Source organism: Sphaerodactylus townsendi, linkage group LG05 (genome assembly GCF_021028975.2).
Source record: "Sphaerodactylus townsendi isolate TG3544 linkage group LG05, MPM_Stown_v2.3, whole genome shotgun sequence".
NCBI classification, from domain to species: domain Eukaryota; kingdom Metazoa; phylum Chordata; class Lepidosauria; order Squamata; family Sphaerodactylidae; genus Sphaerodactylus; species Sphaerodactylus townsendi.
Genome location: NC_059429.1, coordinates 123,671,446 through 123,688,716, shown reverse-complemented (window position 1 = coordinate 123,688,716; position 17,271 = coordinate 123,671,446).

Here is a 17,271-nt window from a genome sequence, read left to right as displayed (position 1 = left end):
GAACGAGTTTATAAGCCTCTTTGAGACTCTTTAGGGTTGAGGAAAGTGGAGTATAAATCCAAACTCTTTGTCTTCCTCCTCATGAAGCCTGCTGAATGATCTTGGGCCAGTCACAGTTCTCTCAAAACTCTTTCAGTCCCACTTACCTCACAAGATGTCTATTGTGAAAAGAGGAAGGGAAGACATTTTTAAGCTGCTTTGAGACACCTCATGGTTGAGAAAAGCAGGGTATAAATCCAAACTCTTCTTCTAAACAGAACCATGGTTTTGTGTGTACCTGAACCAAACAGTTACCTCCTACCGCTTGCCTAAGTTGGATTTCGGTTCAAAAGCAAGTAAACAGTTTTATATTTTAAAAAACCTGATGCTTTTGAACTCATTTTTGGAAGAAGCCCAAAGCTCCTGAAAGTTTATGCCATCCTTGGATCTCTGAGAATTGATCTTTCTCACCTTCTGTCTCAAATTATTTCAAGTGGTGTTAATTAAAGTGTCCCCGTGGAATAACAATAACAGTATGGGAAAATTGATTCCTTAAGCCTCTTATGAGCATTTCAGATCGGGATACGCTCAATTATTCTTGCGCAGCCATAAAGGGATTGTCTATGTTACAGTTTCCTTGACAAGCAGGCTCTAAATAAATTAATCAAATAAATTAATTTTCCAGCAAGCTCCCCTGGAACACTCTTGTTTGGAAATGCCCTAGAATAATCTTGCTTATTCAGCTTTCTTGGATGGTCTCCGATTTCTAGGGTGTGCAAAAGTTATATCTCCATTTCGGGAAATAAATAAATAATATCCCAAAATATTTTCCCACAGTCAATTGATTAATGTAATGAAAGTGAAAGGCAAGGGGTTTTTGTTTGATGCAGCTAGGAGACAAAGAGAGATTTTATGCAGCAGAACCCAACCCTCGATGTTGCAAATTGATTCCTTCTTCTTTCTTTTTTTACTCACGTGGCTTGCAAGATCATAGGCTGAACCTCTGTCAAAGTTCAGAGAAGCCACAGTCGAAAATGTACTTGCAACGATAGTATTAGTTTGTGGACTACAGCTGCGGATATAAATACATTCACAGTGAAGTTAGAAAATAGCAACCACCGATTCAACAGGGGCAGCCATTGGGGCTGTGGGGAGCAGAATAGGCAAAGAAAGGGAGCTTGCAGCCGAAAGGCTCCAATTGCAGCGAGCTGCAATGATTGGCTCCAAGGCCCAAAGGCAGGAGGAGCAAGCAGATAAAAGGCGCCACACCCTGAGCCTCGGCCTTCTTGGCTTGCCGAGGCTCAAGAGTGGCGTGACCCACCCACCCTCCCTTCGTTTACCTGTTTAAAAAATTTTAATATGATATTGAATGTTAATAAGTTATGGAATATTTTGCTTTGCCGTATCTGTCGCAGCCCGGCGGGTTGGCAACAGGAGTCGCAACATCTGGGGGGAGAAGCCGAGCCAGGCGGCCGGTCTTCTCCATGGTTATACCCTGCGGAAGGGCCGGGGGGTGAGGTGGGCCGGTAAGCAAGCCGGTAGGCTTAGCTGGGGCCCGACACCCCAGCAGGTGGAGGTGGGGCGGGCCGGTAGGCAAGCCAGTAGGCTTAGCAGGTGCCCGCTACCCCCAGCAGCAGGAAGGGTTGAAGCCGGGGGTTCGCCCCTGGGGCTCCCAGCTTCCTGCGGAAGTCCCCAATGGAGATTGGGGACTGCATGATGTTGCGACCCGTTTGCTGCCCGGCTTCTGGTTTGGTTTACTTGTTAGCATTTAATAAATTGGGCTGCGGCCCAATCCATTTTCCATGCACTGTTGTGGTGTGTTTTATTTGCTGGGGAAGGGTCTCACCATCTGCACGTAAATAATCAACCTGATTAATTATGATGATAATGCTTAACACAGATCTCCAGTAGAAGTGTTTGGATATATACCCAGCCTTTCTCTCTTGTAAGGAGTCTCAAGATGGCTTACAAACTGCTTTCCCTTCCTCTCCCCACAACAGAAATCTTGTGAGGTAGGTGGGGTTGAGAGAGTTCCAAAGAACTGTGACTAGCTCAAGGTTAACAGCAGAAACATAATACCCCTGTCTGACTCTAATACAAGATTAAAAACTCCATTTTAATGAAAATATTTAAACATATATATCAGTGATGGCGAACCTTTTTGAGACCGAGTGCCCAAATTGCAACCCGAAACCCACTTATTTATCGCAAAATGCCCACATGGCAATTTAACCTGAATGCTGAGGTTTTAGTTTAGGAAAAAACGGTTGGCTCCGAGGCACATGTTACTCAGGAATAAACTTGGTGAAGCAACCGTGCAACACTTCAAATGGGTGAATCACAATCCTAGGAGGATTTACTCAGAAGCAAGCCCCATTGCCAGCAACTGAGCTTACTCCCAGATAAGAATCGTGCCCAGGCCAGCCTAGATGTGTGTGTGTGCGGGGGGGGGGTGATTTTCCACCCCCCTCCCACATGATGAACTCTGTGCGCAAGTGCCCACAGAGAGGGCTGTGAGTGCCACCTCTGGCACCCATGCCATAGGTTTGCCACCACTGATATATATCCTTAAACTTGTGCACTATACATGAGGTGGACAACAGATGAATCTGAAGCACAAACACACATACACTAGGAGGGAAATCCCTAAACCAATTCACGGGCAACAAGTCTCTATCATGAGATCATCATATTGTGTGATGCGATCATCATATTCTGTAGAGTGTGCACAGTTCTGAGAAACAGTCATTGGCTGATGGTCAATCTGAGATGGAGGTGGTAACTAGCTCAATGTCACCCAGCTGTGGGAGAACACATCTGGTTCACCAGATAAGAGTCTGCCGCTCGTGTGGAGGAGAGGGGAATCGAACCCAGTTCTCCAGATTAGAGTCCACCTGCTCTTAACAACTACACCACGCTGGTGTATTTAAAGTGCTATTGTACCCAGAAAAGGGGCTACTGGTTGACAGTAGCCCACCTCTGACCCAACAATATGTCTGCCAGGTTTGGCTGTGGCTTCTGGAATCCAGAAACAGTGTTCTTCTCAGACACTAGTTGGCAGAAGGTCATTCAGAGGTGATCTGAAAATTGAAGCTGCAAATGGAGTGTGCCTAGTGTTGCCAACTCCAGATTGGTAAATACCTGAAGAGTTTGGGGGTGGAGCCTGGGGAGGGCAGCATACAAGGAGGAGCTCAGCAGGGGATAATGCTATAGTCCACTCTCCAAAGCAGCCATTTTCTCCAGGTAACTTATATCCGTTGTCTGGAAATTAGTTGTAATACCAGGAGAATTCCAGACGTCACCTGGAGGTTGGCAGCCCTAGGATGAGCCAAATCCAGCAGTCAGTGGAAGTTTGCCTTCAAAAGCTACTGTAAGCTGGATAGAATGCGTAACAACCCTAGGAAATAGCCACATTCTAAGGCCAGTGCCACGGGAGGGGAATTAGGGTAAGGCTGCAATGGGGTTCCCCAGAACCTGTATGAGATTTGAGGATGCTCCATCACCAGTTCTGATCACTGGCATATATCAGGCAGTGAAAATTTAATCTTCAAAAGAGATCTTCCATTTTTTAAAAAAATGAAAAGGGGGAGAAAAATACTTTAAAGAACTGTCTTGAGAAATGTTCAAACATTCAAAACTGAATAACTTTGAGGTGAGTTTAACTAGCATTAATAAATTAGTATGAAATCTTCTAAGGCTGAGTTATTCTCTTTCCTTTAAAACCCCGGCGATTCTGGGTTCAAGGCAATCATAACTTTAACACATGCCCTGTTCTTTGCCATACATAACAAGCAATGTTATAGAGGAGTATAGGGTGGGTCAAGACCTATCAGGGCCATCATTCACATATTGCCCATTAAGATGGAAACAAGGAATGGAGGTGAGGGGAATGCCCTAATTTCACAAATTTACTGTCGGGACTGAATTATCCATTTGACTATATAGGTGTAAAGAGGAGTTGGGATCATGACGGATAACTCAGTTAAATTTTTCAGGAAGCAAGAGACAGCTGTAAATATATATATATATATATATATATATATATATATATATATATATATATATATATATATATATATATATATATATATATATATATATATATATATATATATATCTTATATATATATATATATATATATATATATATATGTATATGTATATATATATTTTTATGTATATGTATATATATATATATATTTATATGTGTATATGTATATATATGTATATATATATATATATATATATATATATATATATATATATATATATATATATATATATATATATATGGAATTTTATATGGTAGGGAGTACTAGGAAGATGGGGAATAGTATGGAATAGCTCAATCTCAGATTATGGAAGTTAAACAAGGTCAGTCCTTGGATGGGAAACCACCAAGGAATGCTCTGTGGAGAAAGGCAATGGTAAACCACGACTTCTCACTTGCCTTGAAAGCCCTTTGCTGGGGTTGCATTAAGTCATTTTCAGCTGGATATGCATAGGGAGTACTAGAAAAAGGTTTGAAAATAAAACTACCTAGATGATAACTAGGGTTGCCATATGGCCTCTGGGGATGGGAAATATCCCACCCCCAGTTCCCACTGTCCACCAGTGGGTGCAAAAAAAATAAATTTCTATCAGGCAATCACCTGGAAGTGATGGCACGTCCCTCTAGGCATCACCAGAAACTCTATTGTTTTGCCATGGAGTTTCTGGCAATTTTAGAGAGGTGTGATATCACTTCCAGGTTTTTCAGGAAATGTCATGGTACCATCACATAACAGTGCCCCCATGGACTCCTGTTATCATAATATACATATAGAAATCTACGGTTGTGGGGCTGTTTGGACTATTATGCATTGTGTTGGTTGCCCAGTCTCAAAAAAAACCCCCAAAGAAACCATAGAGTGGGAAAGGTGGCTAGAGGGGCTACCAAACTGATCAAGGGCCGCCAAATTTATCAAGGGAGTACCTCACCCAAGGAAAGTCAGAGATTGGGGGTTTTAATTTAGAAATATATATATATGACTCATTTGGGAACACTATAAGAGATGTATAAAAATATATACAGTGTGAAAGAAGTGGAGAGAGGAATGGTCTCCCCTCCACAGTCTCACAACACTAGAGTTCAGGGTCACCTCAAGAAAATGACTGGAGGACAAAGTACTTCTTTCATGACTGGCAGTCAAAGTGCTTTTTACAGGACAAAGTACTTTTTTATGTAGTGTATAATTCACTTACAGGATTCATTGCCAGGAGACGAGGTGATGGTCACTGATTTAGACAGCTTTACAATGGGATTAGACAATTTCATGGGGGATTGGTCTATCAATGGCTATTAACTATAATAGCTAACTGGAACCTTCAGGATGAGAGAGAGCAGGTACTTATGCACACAAACTGCTAGGAATCAAACAGCAAGGAAGATCTAACATTTTTATGCCTGTCTGGGGATTTCGTGAGACCACCTGGTTAGTCATTGACTGAGATGAGTTGGAGGACTAGGTGGATCTTTGGTCTGATGTAGAAGGTCTCTTCTTATGTTCTTAGAGGTGGCATCTTTGCTTGGGTTGGACATGAATGGAGGAAGCTGCATGAAAATATGTCACACTCCTGGACTATCAAGATCAGTTTTGATTACTCCAGCTGGAAGTGACTCTCCAAGGTCTCAAGCAAAGGCCTTTCTCATTGTCTACTGCTTGATCCTTTCAACTGGAAATGCTAGGGCTTGAACTGTAGACCTTCTGCATGCAAGCAGATGTTCTACCCCCAAGCCACAGCCCTTCCGCAGAGAAAAGAGGTGCCAAGTTGTATGCAGTTCTGCACTACTGACCTTCTAGCAAATAAAGGCTCATGTAGGAGAAGCAGTGGTGTAGTGGTTAAGAGCAGGTGTACTCTAATCTGGAGGAACCAGGTTTGATTCTCCGCTCTGCCGCCTGAGCTGTGGAGGCTTATCTGGGGAATTCAGATTAGCCGGTACATTCCAACACACACCAGCTGGGTGACCTTGGGCTAGTCACAGTTCTTCTGAGCTCTCTCAGCCCCACCTACCTCACAGAGTGTTTGTTGTGAGGAGGGAGGGTAAGGAGTTTGTAAGCCCCTTTTAGTCTCCTATAGGAGAGACGGGGGATATAAATCCAATTCTTCTTCTCCTCCTCCTCCTCCTTCTTGATTTGGTTTTGGCTCACCAAAAATGTGGGAAGTGTCTACATTCTGAGAAGATGAGTTTGATTATTTTTGAAGTCTTGTGGTTTGCATAAACAGAAAGGGGGGGAAGGGGGTTGTGCTATTTGTTCATTACAGGAGAGCATCCTGCAGATTAGGTAAAGTGTTTTATAAAGTTCATAACTAATGGTGATTCTTAATGGCAGTATGAACGAACTCACAGGGGTTTTGTAGTTCTCTATTTGATGCATCTTAGTCCCAACTTAATCCTTTTATCAGTGCAAATGAAGCTATATTTTTCTAAGGCTATTGAAGTGCAGCAGTGCACAATAAGTCTATAAGATTGTGCTTTTTAGTATTTGTGGTCCCTTGGTTCCACGGGGACCCACTGAACCCTTTGTAGTGAGTTGAAGGTGCAGAATTTACATTGTTTATTTTATTTTAAACACTGGTTGTAAAGTCCCAGCTGACTTATCACAACTCTGTAAGGTTTCCAAGGCAAGACACATTCAGAGATGGTCCAGGAATTCTCCCCCCTGTTAAGTCGAGTCCAACCCCTGCAGTGCAGGAACACATGCAGTGGTGGGATTCAGCTGGTTCGCACCACTTGGGCAGAACCGGTTGTTAACATGGTGCTTGTAAACAACCAGTTGTTAAATTATTTGAATCCCACCACTGAACACATGCTTTAATTATGTGTTCCTGCATTGTAGGGGGTTGGACTTGATGGCCCTTGGGGCCTTCCAGCTCGATGATTCTAAGTCACAGCTGAATTATGGTGACCCTAGAGCCGTGGGGGCGAATCTTTGGCACTCCAGATATTATGGACTACAGTTCCCATCAGCCCCTGCCAGCAGGGCCAATTGGCCATCCTGGCAGGGGCTGATGGGAATTGTAGTCCATAACATCTGGAGTGCCAAAGGTTTGCCACCATGGCCCTAGAGGGTTTCAGTGCAGGAGATTTTTGAAATTGTTTGCCGTTGCTTGCCTCTGCATCATGCCACTGGTATTTCTTGGAGGTCTCCCATCGAAAACTTGCCAAGACCGAGACTGAAAGTGTGTCACTGGCCCAAGGCCACCCAGCAAATTTCCATGGCCAAATGGGGAGGCAAACCTCAGTTTCCCATATCCCAATCTGACACCCAGAGGTGGGATCCAGCAGGTTCTCACAGCTCCCCGAGAGTAGGTTACTAATTATTTGTGTGTGCCGAGAGGGGGTTATTAATTGGTGATTTTGCCACGTGATTTTTGCCTTAATTACGTCCCTCCTCTCAGCAGTAGCGCGCAGAACTTGAAGCAATCTAGCAGGAGGTACACCGGCGTGCGTGGCAGCCTGCGCCTGCGTGCATTCATTTCCCACCCAAGGACTGGCACAGCGGCTGCGTCCTTGCCACAGCCCCGCCCAGGAATGCCCCGCCCCCAGAATGCCCGGCCACACCCCCGTCGTGCCCGCCCAGCCCCATTGGCGCTATGTCACAGTTTGAATCCCACCACCATGGGAACCTGTTACTAAAATTTTTGGATCCCACCACTGCTCCCATCCAAAACTTGCCAAGACCGAGGCTGAGAGTGTGTCACTGGGCCAAGGTCACCCAACAAATTTCCATGGCCAAATGGGGAGGCAAACCTCGATTTCCCATATCCCAATCTGACACCTTAACCGCCATACCATGTTGGCTCTCAGTGCATATAATAAAAGCACTTAACTGAAATTGCAATCCCATCACATTCGAATCAGGGTGAGCCAGAGGTGGCCAGTTCAAATCTCACCCCCAACATTGTGTTTATATTGGGCTGACGGCACCACTGTTGCACCAATGCTCCACAAGTAGCACCAAGTTCTCCTCCCCCACCCCCACCCCCCAGTGTCTTTTGCAGCAAGTTTTAATCACTCATTTAGTGCTGGTATTGCCTTCCCATAATTAAATTAAGCAGAGTGTCTGCACCACTACACTATCTGAAGTGCTTAATGTACTCTGAGCGGCAAGCTGATAGACCTTTGGCTTCCATCTGCATTCACAGCACAGTCTTTCGGAGCATTGCTAATTGTATAAACACGGCAAATCTAATCTCGCCGCTCTGTGTTTGGAGGAGCGATGGGCAAACTGTTGCACTACAGTAAATAAGGGGAAAAAAACTCATTTGGCTTGACCAACGGGGTGTACTCCCACTTAAGCGAGGAATAACCTCGCTGGTAGAATTCAGCAAGCAATAAAATGGTCACGTCCACCAATCAAGTCTCTATTACTTCAGCGGCACGTATCCTGATCTGGTAGACCTGACTGGCTTTCAGAGGTGCAGATCATGATACGAGTGACTTACCCCATAACAAGCAAAGCACGGTCCTATCCTGGCTGGTTTTAATTGACCCAGTTTTCCCTGCTCTCCGAAGCCGCTGTTGACAGGGCCTTGGCTGCTGTTAGACCTACGACCTGCCCTCTGGATCCGTGCCCCTCCTGGCTTATTAAAACCTGCCGGGCGGAGCTACGACCCCACCTGTTGAAGATCATCAATGACTCCGCCAGGCAAGGAGTGCTTTCCGGGTGGAGTTGAAGGGAAGGAAGCGGTGGTCCATGCCCTCTCCTGAAAAAGACCATCATTAGATCCTAGGGATCTGGCCCAATTACCGCCCAGTCTTTCGAATCTTTTCGTTTCTGGGGAGAGGAGTAGTGAGAGGAAGTGAGAATGTTGGAGCAGCTTCAGGGCTTCCCTGGATGACACATCGTGCCTTCGATCCCCTTCCAGTCCGGTTTCCGATGCTGGGCATGGGGCGAGAGAGCGGTTCTGCGTCAGCTGTATCACAGACCCTGCGCTCGCATTGTATGGCAACTAGACCCGAGAAGCGGATGCGGCTGCTGGTATTATTGGACCTTACCGCGGCGTTTGATGTAATGGTCGATCATGACCTTTTGACCCACCGCCTGGCAGCTTCCGGGATCCGGGGCGAGGTGTCCTTCAATGGATTGCCTGGATTTCTTGAGCGAAGTCAGCAAGTGTGGTGTGGGGACCAAGCCTCCCGGAGGTGCCAGCTTCAATGTGGTGTGCCTCAGGGGGCATTGTTGTCCCCATTGTTTAATTTAACTTTATCTATATCGACCCCTTGCTGAGGTGGTGCGCAGCTTTGGGCTGATCTGTCACGCAGTGCAGCATGATGACACTCCAGCTCATTCTGTTGATGGAGGGAGGAGCAGTCCACCGCTTCCCTGCTTGGCTCTACAGCGAAAAGCATTGTTTGGAGGCGGTTGCTGGTTGGTTGCAAGCAAGAGCAGGTTAAGAACTTAATCCATCGAGGCGGAGGAATTCCTGGCTTGGCCGTGGGGGGAATTTCAAGGAGGTTGGGGATTTCCAGCCGCCCGGTGTGGGAGGGAGCCTCATTGGCGCCGACCCCTCCGTTCGCAGCCTGGGGGGGTCCACCTGGATTCGTCTCTTTCAATGGAGACCCAGGTGGCCCCATATAACCCGGGTTAGCGTTTTCCATCTGCGTCAGGCCCGACTGGCTGGCTCCCCTTCCTCTCCAACCACGGACCCACAGCCAGCTGCCTTGATCCCATTGCAACGGTCACCTCCAGGTTGGACTATTGTAACTTCGCTCTGGCGGGCCTTCCCTTCGCGTTTGATCCGGAAACTGAAACTGGTCCAGCATGCAGCGGCTCGACTGCTTTCACGGAAACCTCCGAGACCATATACAACCTGTGTTGCGCCGTCTGCACTGGCTTCCAGTTGAATTCCGAATCGTCTTCAAAAGGTGTGGAGTTTTTTTGACCTTCCAAAGACGCCTTAGCGCGGCCTGGGACCCTGCGTTGCCCCAACCGGGACGCATTACCCCATATGTCCCAACCCGGCCTCTGCGTTCGGCGGGGAGGCCAATCTACTAAAGGAGATCCCTGGCCCCTCAGCCATGATGCGGCTGGCACTCCCACTTTCGGGCCAAGAGACGCTGCGACTCTGGCCTGCCTGGTGGAACCTCTTCCTCCAACTGTCCGAGGGCCCTGCGCGGGACTGCTGGCGGGGATTTCCATGCTTGGAGCCTGGTAAGACCCGAGGTTGTTCCACCCGGGCTTTTCGGAGAAACCAGCAGCTGAGTGCCCCTCCCCCCCCCTGGCTGGAATCCCAATATCAATGGGATCCATTATTAAGATCTATGGGTTCCTCATACCATCGGGACTTCTCCCCCTCTTGTTAAAGGGATTAGGTTTAGGAGGGACGCCATCTAGATATATTATAACTGCTGTTTTTATTATAATTTATGGATGCCTATGATGTTTTTATGTGTTTTTATGTTGTGCACCGCCCAGAGCCCTCCGGGGATTGGGCGGTATACCAAATTAAATAAATAAAATAAAAAAATAAAAAATAGGACTAAGTTTGCCTGGTCTAGTCAGATCTCAGAAGGCAAGTAGGGCCAACCCTGGATGACCTCCATGAGCAGCCTGGGATCTGCATATCTCTGAAACCGCCCTACCCCATGCATCCTGCAAGCGAACCTGAGGTCAGCAACTGCAAACCCCCACGGTGGTCCCCAGTCCTACTATTGTCAGATTGGCCTCAAGCAGGGCCAGGGCTTTTTTTGTCGAATCCCCACTACCACCTTAGCAAGGTTTCAGAACACAAACTAACCAGGTTTGAGGGACGACCTCCCCATTGCTTGCGTGGCAGATTCCATTTCTGGTGCTCTTTCTCCCTGTTAATCCGTGTTCCAGCAGAACCTGGTTGCAAGTGGCATGGACCCCATTAACATGGTTCAGGGCTGATCCGAGGGGAGGGATGAGGGTAGAAACCCTGACTTGTTTCCCGCCATGGAGTGTGATGTGGAATTTGGGCAACCACTCAGCACTGCAATGCGCACGCAGCCTTTCCTTGGTTTCATTTCTGCTTTTGCGATCGGCCAGCAGAAGGGGATGCAAACTTTAAACAGTCAAACGTGTAACTTTGAATCGTTAATGGTTTACACAGGTAACAATTAACTGTTTGCAGTTTAACGTTAAATTTTTACATGCTAGGTTTTTTTATCACACCCCTACAATGTACGTTTCCAAAGTAGGAAAAGGTCCCGCCCCATCAAGGCACACCAGCCAATCAGGGGAGACCAGCGAAGCAAGCTTGCCTGGTAGTGGGAATTGCTAAGAGTTCTGCAACTGGGTGTGTCTGCTGTGTGATTGCTGTGGTGGGGAGAGAGAAACTCCAATGAAGAGGACACAGTTTCACAACGAACAGGTTTGGATCTGTGTGCAAATTTCAAGTGGGGATTCGACCTTCAGCCCTGGCTCCTACCTGGTGGAACGCTCTGCCACCTAACATCAGGGCGCTGTGGGATTTGATGCAATTCCACAGGGCCTGTAAGGCAGAGTTGTTCCGCCAGGCTTTTGGCTGAGGCCCCAAACTGAAATGGTTTGTATCCCCAATTGCACTTGTCGCCAGCCCTAAGCCCTTAGTCCCCTGTTTGCTTTAAATGACATCTGTTGCCGGTCTTGATTAGAAGTTTTTAACTTTTTAGTTGATTTTAATTTTTAAATGTATTTTATCTAGATTAGATTGGATTTTAATTAAGACAACTGTTTTAATTGTTTGTTTAATTGAATGGTATGGGTTAACTTATTGCTGTGAGCCGCTTTTGAGTCCTTGTGGAGAGGGCGGCGTATAAAGCTAATTAATTAATTAATTAGCTTTGCTCATCGCGCCCTCTCTCAGAACTCAAGCGGCATAACTCTGCTAATAAACTTTCTATTGCAACTAATGAAACAATTAAAGCGCTAATGTCAGTAATTTAGTGGAGTGCAGGTGGAGTTGTTTGGTTGGTTGGTTAGTTGGTGGGTGGGTGGGTGGGTGGGTGGGTTGGGGCTTGGGGGTTTAGGGGTTGGGTTTAGGGGTTGGGTTTAGGGGTTGGGGTTGGGGTTGGGGTTGGGGTGGGGTGGGTGGGTGGGTTGTTTTGTGGGTTGGTTGGTTGGTGGGTTGGTTGGTTGGTGGGTTGGTTGGTGGGTTGGTGGGTTGGTTGGTGGGTTGGTTGGTTGGTGGGTTGGTGGGTTGGTGGGTGGGTTGGTGGGTTGGTTGGTGGGTTGATGGGTTGCTTGGTGGGTGGGTTGGTGGGTTGGTGGCTTGCTTGCTTGCTTGCTTGCTTGCTTGCTTGCTTGCTTGCTTGCTTGCTTGCTTGCTTGCTTGCTTGCTTGCTTGCTTGCTTGCTTGCTTGCTTGCTTGCTTGCTTGCTAGGGTCATGAGGAGGAGGCAGCCAATCACAAACCACCTCTGAACATCTCTTGGCTTGAAAACCCTATGGGCTGCCATCAATCAGCTGTGGTTGGACAGCAAAAAAAAGGAGCAGTGAAGCTGTTAGGGGTGACAAGCTCCAGGTGAGGTCTTGAGCTCTCCTGAAACTGTAGCTGATCTTCAAACTACAGAGGTAGTCTGAAGAAAGGGGTCGCTTTGGAGGGTGGACTGCATTGTAACCCGAAATGGTAGAGTCTGCCCCTTTTAGATGGTGAATTAGTGGGGTCAGATCTTGCTATGTGAAAAGGAATAACTGTCATTCTGCCTTTGTTTCTGGTAGGTTTTTCTCCTTAGACATCTTCAGGAGTCAGAGAAGTAAAGTTGAACAATTTTATCAACTAACAAACCTACAAGCACACAAATGGTAAATGCAGACACACAGAGAATTCACACAGACCTAGGATGTAAATAGAGTTGAGGGAATAGGTCTGCAATGGATCGGGGGGGGGGGGGTTAGGAAGAGGCAATAATTATCTTATCTGGTCCCCGACCCCAGAGGTGTCGCTTTGGCCCCCGCGGCGTGTCCCCTGGCCTCCACAGAGTGACAGAAGGCAGCAGGAGGTGGGAGGTGTTCGGGAGCAGCACAGCCCATGTGAAAACTGTGCCACCAGCTGCGGAGCTAGCAGGACTGTTCATGCGAATGGACCCCAGGGGTGCATTGGCATGAACTACTATCTGATACACAACTCAAAACTTAGCTGGCTGTGCAGAAATAGCTTCTAAAGAGGCTAAATCTTCCCAGGTTCTAGCTTTTTTTTTGTTCTCCAAAGTTGAGACTTTGGCTTGGTGGCTCAAACCCAGGAAGTGTCCAAATATGAATATATGAGATTATGAGGGTGGGCCTGGTACAATTTCAGTTCTGGGGCTTATTCCCATGTAGATAAAGGTGGTCTTTCCCAGGAAGAAACAAGAAAAAGAAGGACCGGGTTAGCAAGGTGGAGAATAGCTGAAAGGAACGCTTGATTGTATTAGCATAACCTTTGAATGAAGGCTAGGTGAGCTTCCATCCTGAAATGAAGACCTATTTCCCAGGCCTTCCTATTGTCCTTCCTGATTGCTTTAGAAAAGGTGCAGCATGCTATTGTGCATTTCAGTGGGGACTGTTTCCTAAAAGCAGACACCCCCCCCCCCCATCACACCATGGGTCTGGGTCAGGGGTCTTCAAACTATGGCCCTCCAGATGTTCATAGACTACAATGAGCCCTACCACTTGGCCATGCTGGCAGGGGCTGATGGGAATTGTAGTCCATGAACATCTGGAGGGCCATAGTTTGAAGACCCCTGGTCTGGGTGATAACAGCCCGGTCTTACAACCTGCTGAAGACCCTCCTCTCCCCAAATTCTGCCCTCCCCTGGCCCTACCCCCAATATTCTGGAGTTTCCCAACCTGAAGCTGACCACCTTACCCCCAACCAGTGGCCAGTGGGACCTGGCCAGTGGGACCTAGTTTCTGACCAAGTGGAAATATTCCAGGGATTTGAAGGTCTCACTTGGCCAAAGTTCCTACAGGAAACTTTTTGTGTACGCAATTCTGTTGTGTGTGCAGTTCTGCTAGATTAAAACCCCACATACCGGGAGAGCCATCTGTGTCTGTGCTTCCCTCAATATGCAAAGAGGAAGTCAGCTTGCTTTCAAGTTGCAATTTAGGCCAGAAAATCTTTGTGTGAGCAGCAAGTACTTAACTACCTTTTTAAGAAAAGGAAAGGGGGAAAAAAAAACATTTTCAAGTGTTCCCTGAGAGTTCTTCTAGAAAATTGCTACAATGCTTGTCAAGTGTCTTCTTTCCCCTGCCCCCCCCCCCCCCGTTCGACAACTTGCTTTGAATTTTCCATACTAGCAGTGGTTGCTATGATACATCATGCCCATTGATACCGGCATACAACATGACTCATTTCATGGCCAGGAGATGGCATGACAAGGACTTATCAGAGCGGGAAATTAGAAAGATGCTCTTCCAGAAAACCATTAGCATAAGGCACCTAAATATAATTTGAAGTGGTTTACGCTTTTAAGAAAGTGACACACAGTTACAATCAATGTTGTGTACTGAAATTTGGTTTTATGTATCTTCTGAATTTGGGACGAATCTTCAGGTACTGAACACCAAGAAAACAATGTGGCCGGAAATCTACATTTTCTTGTCTTCAAAGAAGAAGAGGAGGAGGAGGAGGAGGAGGAGGAGGAGTTTGGATTGATATCCCCCTTTCTCTTCTGTAAGGAGGCTCAAAGGGGCTTACGATCTCCTTTCCCTCCCCCCCCCACAACAAACACCCTGTGAGGTGGGTGGGGCTGAGAGAGCTCCAAAGAACTGTGACCCGGGTCACGCCCCCTGCACCCTGCCACGCCCCCACCTGCCCCACCAATGCTACTGCTGCAGGGAATGCAAGTGTGATTACAAATGTAATTGGACTGATAACCCCATCCACAATACAATGCACTCAACCACACCTTTGCATAGCAAGTTCCACCCAAACACTTACTGATTGGTCCCCCACCCTGGGACATGGACAATATATACCCCACTAAACATTCTCTTCTCACTAGACACAGTGTGTAACAGACTTCTCCCTGTGATACACCTCTGAAGAGGCCAGCCACAGATGCAGGCGAAACGTTAGGAACAAGATCCACCAGACCACGGCCACACAGCCCAGAAAACCCACAACAACCACTTGTAAAAAGAGATTCCTAGTGCATTCTTGCTAGAATGCTTTCCCCAGCTCACCTGCAGTACTGTTGCACCCACTCTGATCCTATCCAATTTTTGAGTCAGGTCTCTGTCCCAGTGTTGGATTTATCCTTTTTAGGCATCCCTTTTGATATATACACTCAGCTTCTGCATTCTTTTCTGGTTTCATCTTGAAGACTCTGATCTAGGTATGAGAACTTGTGCCCCTAAAGAAGGAACTCCAGATGCTTTTGTGCTCTTACTGCTTGCCTCTAGGCTGTTTACTTTGTGGGGTATTCCCATAATTTTGTTCACTCAAAAGATTACCCTCCTGCACCCTTAGCTGTAGGACCCCCCTTCTGGTGCATGCCCTTGGGCTGGAGTACTCGCTCCAGACCCTTGTTCTCAGGTCCATTCAGCAGAGACAAGCTGATCCAAAACAACAGCATTCATTTGCAAGGAAGGCCCCTCTTACAACCATCAGCAGTAGCCACAGGCACTAGAAACTGAAACCAAAAGCTCCTCCCAGTAGGATCAAACGAAACCACACAGTTAACTGGGGAAGAGCTCTGCCCCCTGGTGGAAAGGGCAAAACATGCATGAAGGAACGTCTACAGCAAAGGAAAGGTATGCCCAGTGCGAGGCAGAATGCAAGTGTTCAGAGGGCCCAGGATATCTATATTGCCTTGAATATCAGCGAATCTTCAACTCAGACAGCTCCCTTGGGCTGTGAAAGACGACGGCAGCCTTCTAGCAAGAGATCCCTTTCATACTTGGAGAAATAACATATAGGTGGAATGCACGCAACCATCGTGGATTCTTATGGAATAAGGAGGTCCAGATCCTCCTGGCCACTGGCGAGGGATTGTGGGGGGGGGGGGGACGGGTTGTTAGATCCATGTTGGGAAACTGCTGGAGATTTGGGGAGAGCCTGGGGAGGATTTCTGCAGGGTACAGTAGCATGGAGTCCACCCTCAAAAGCAGCCATTTTCTACAGGGAAACTAATCTGTGTAGTCTGGAGATGAGATGAGCTGCAATCCCCATGTCCAGTAATGGGATTCGAATATATTTATTGGGTTTCTAGACCGCCCTCCCCGGAAGGGCTCAGGGGAATAATTTAACAGCTGGTTGTTTTCAAGCACCATTTTAACAACTGGTTCTGCCAAAGTGGTGCAAACTTGCTGAATCCCACCACTGTCATAAGAACATAAGAACTAGCCTGCTGGATCAGACCAGAGTCCATCTAGTCGAGTGGTGGCGAACCTTTGGCACTCCAGATGTTATGGACTACAATTCCTATCAGCCCCTGCCAGCATGGGGCTGATGGGAATTGTAGTCCATAACATCTGGAGTGCCAAAGGTTCGCCACCACGGATCTAGTCCAGCACTCTGCTACTCGCAGTGGCCCACCAGGTACCTTTGGGAGCTCACATGCAGGATGTGAAAGCAATGGCCTTCTGCGGCTGCTGCTTCTGAGCACCTGGTCTGCTAAGGCATTTGCAACCTCAGATCAAGGAGGATCAAGATTGGTAGCCATAGATGGACTTCTCCTCCATAAATCTGTCCAAGCCCTTTTTAAAGCTATCCAGGTTTGTCATATCCCACCTTGAGGCTGGAATCCCTAGAAAGAGGGAACTGCCATCCTATTTGCCTTGGAAGAGAGCCCCTAATTCACATATATTGGCAAGTGGTACCTTTTCCCCATACCACCTCGTTTTCACTTTCCTTTGCCTGCCCTAAGTGAACCCGACATGAAAATCCTTATGCAAACATCAAAACTGCCAATTTCTGTGCCGAGGGCTAGTTCAGCCAACCCTTTTCACGCGCAGAAGCGAGGTGATAAAATCCCTTTGGGCCTTTATGGCTTTCGCTAAAATATTGCTTCCCCGCTCAAAAGCTCTCCGAATGGATACAAAAATCAAAATAAGCACGAGAGGGATAGAATTGCCTAGAGGATCAGGCCGATTATGTCCGTCAAGGGTCTGACTGAGCCCAGAGTTAATAAACTACGAGTTTTCCTTATTATAAAGCACATGATTATAGACATTTTCATTAAATCATGAAATTAGCCCGAGTAAATTGGAAGGATGTGTAGGTGAATTTCGGCACCAAGGCACTGATGAGTGCTTTATGAGCTCTGCTAATGGGCAGTTTGAAAGTATCAGAATGTACCGCAATCAACATCGCTCTGTTA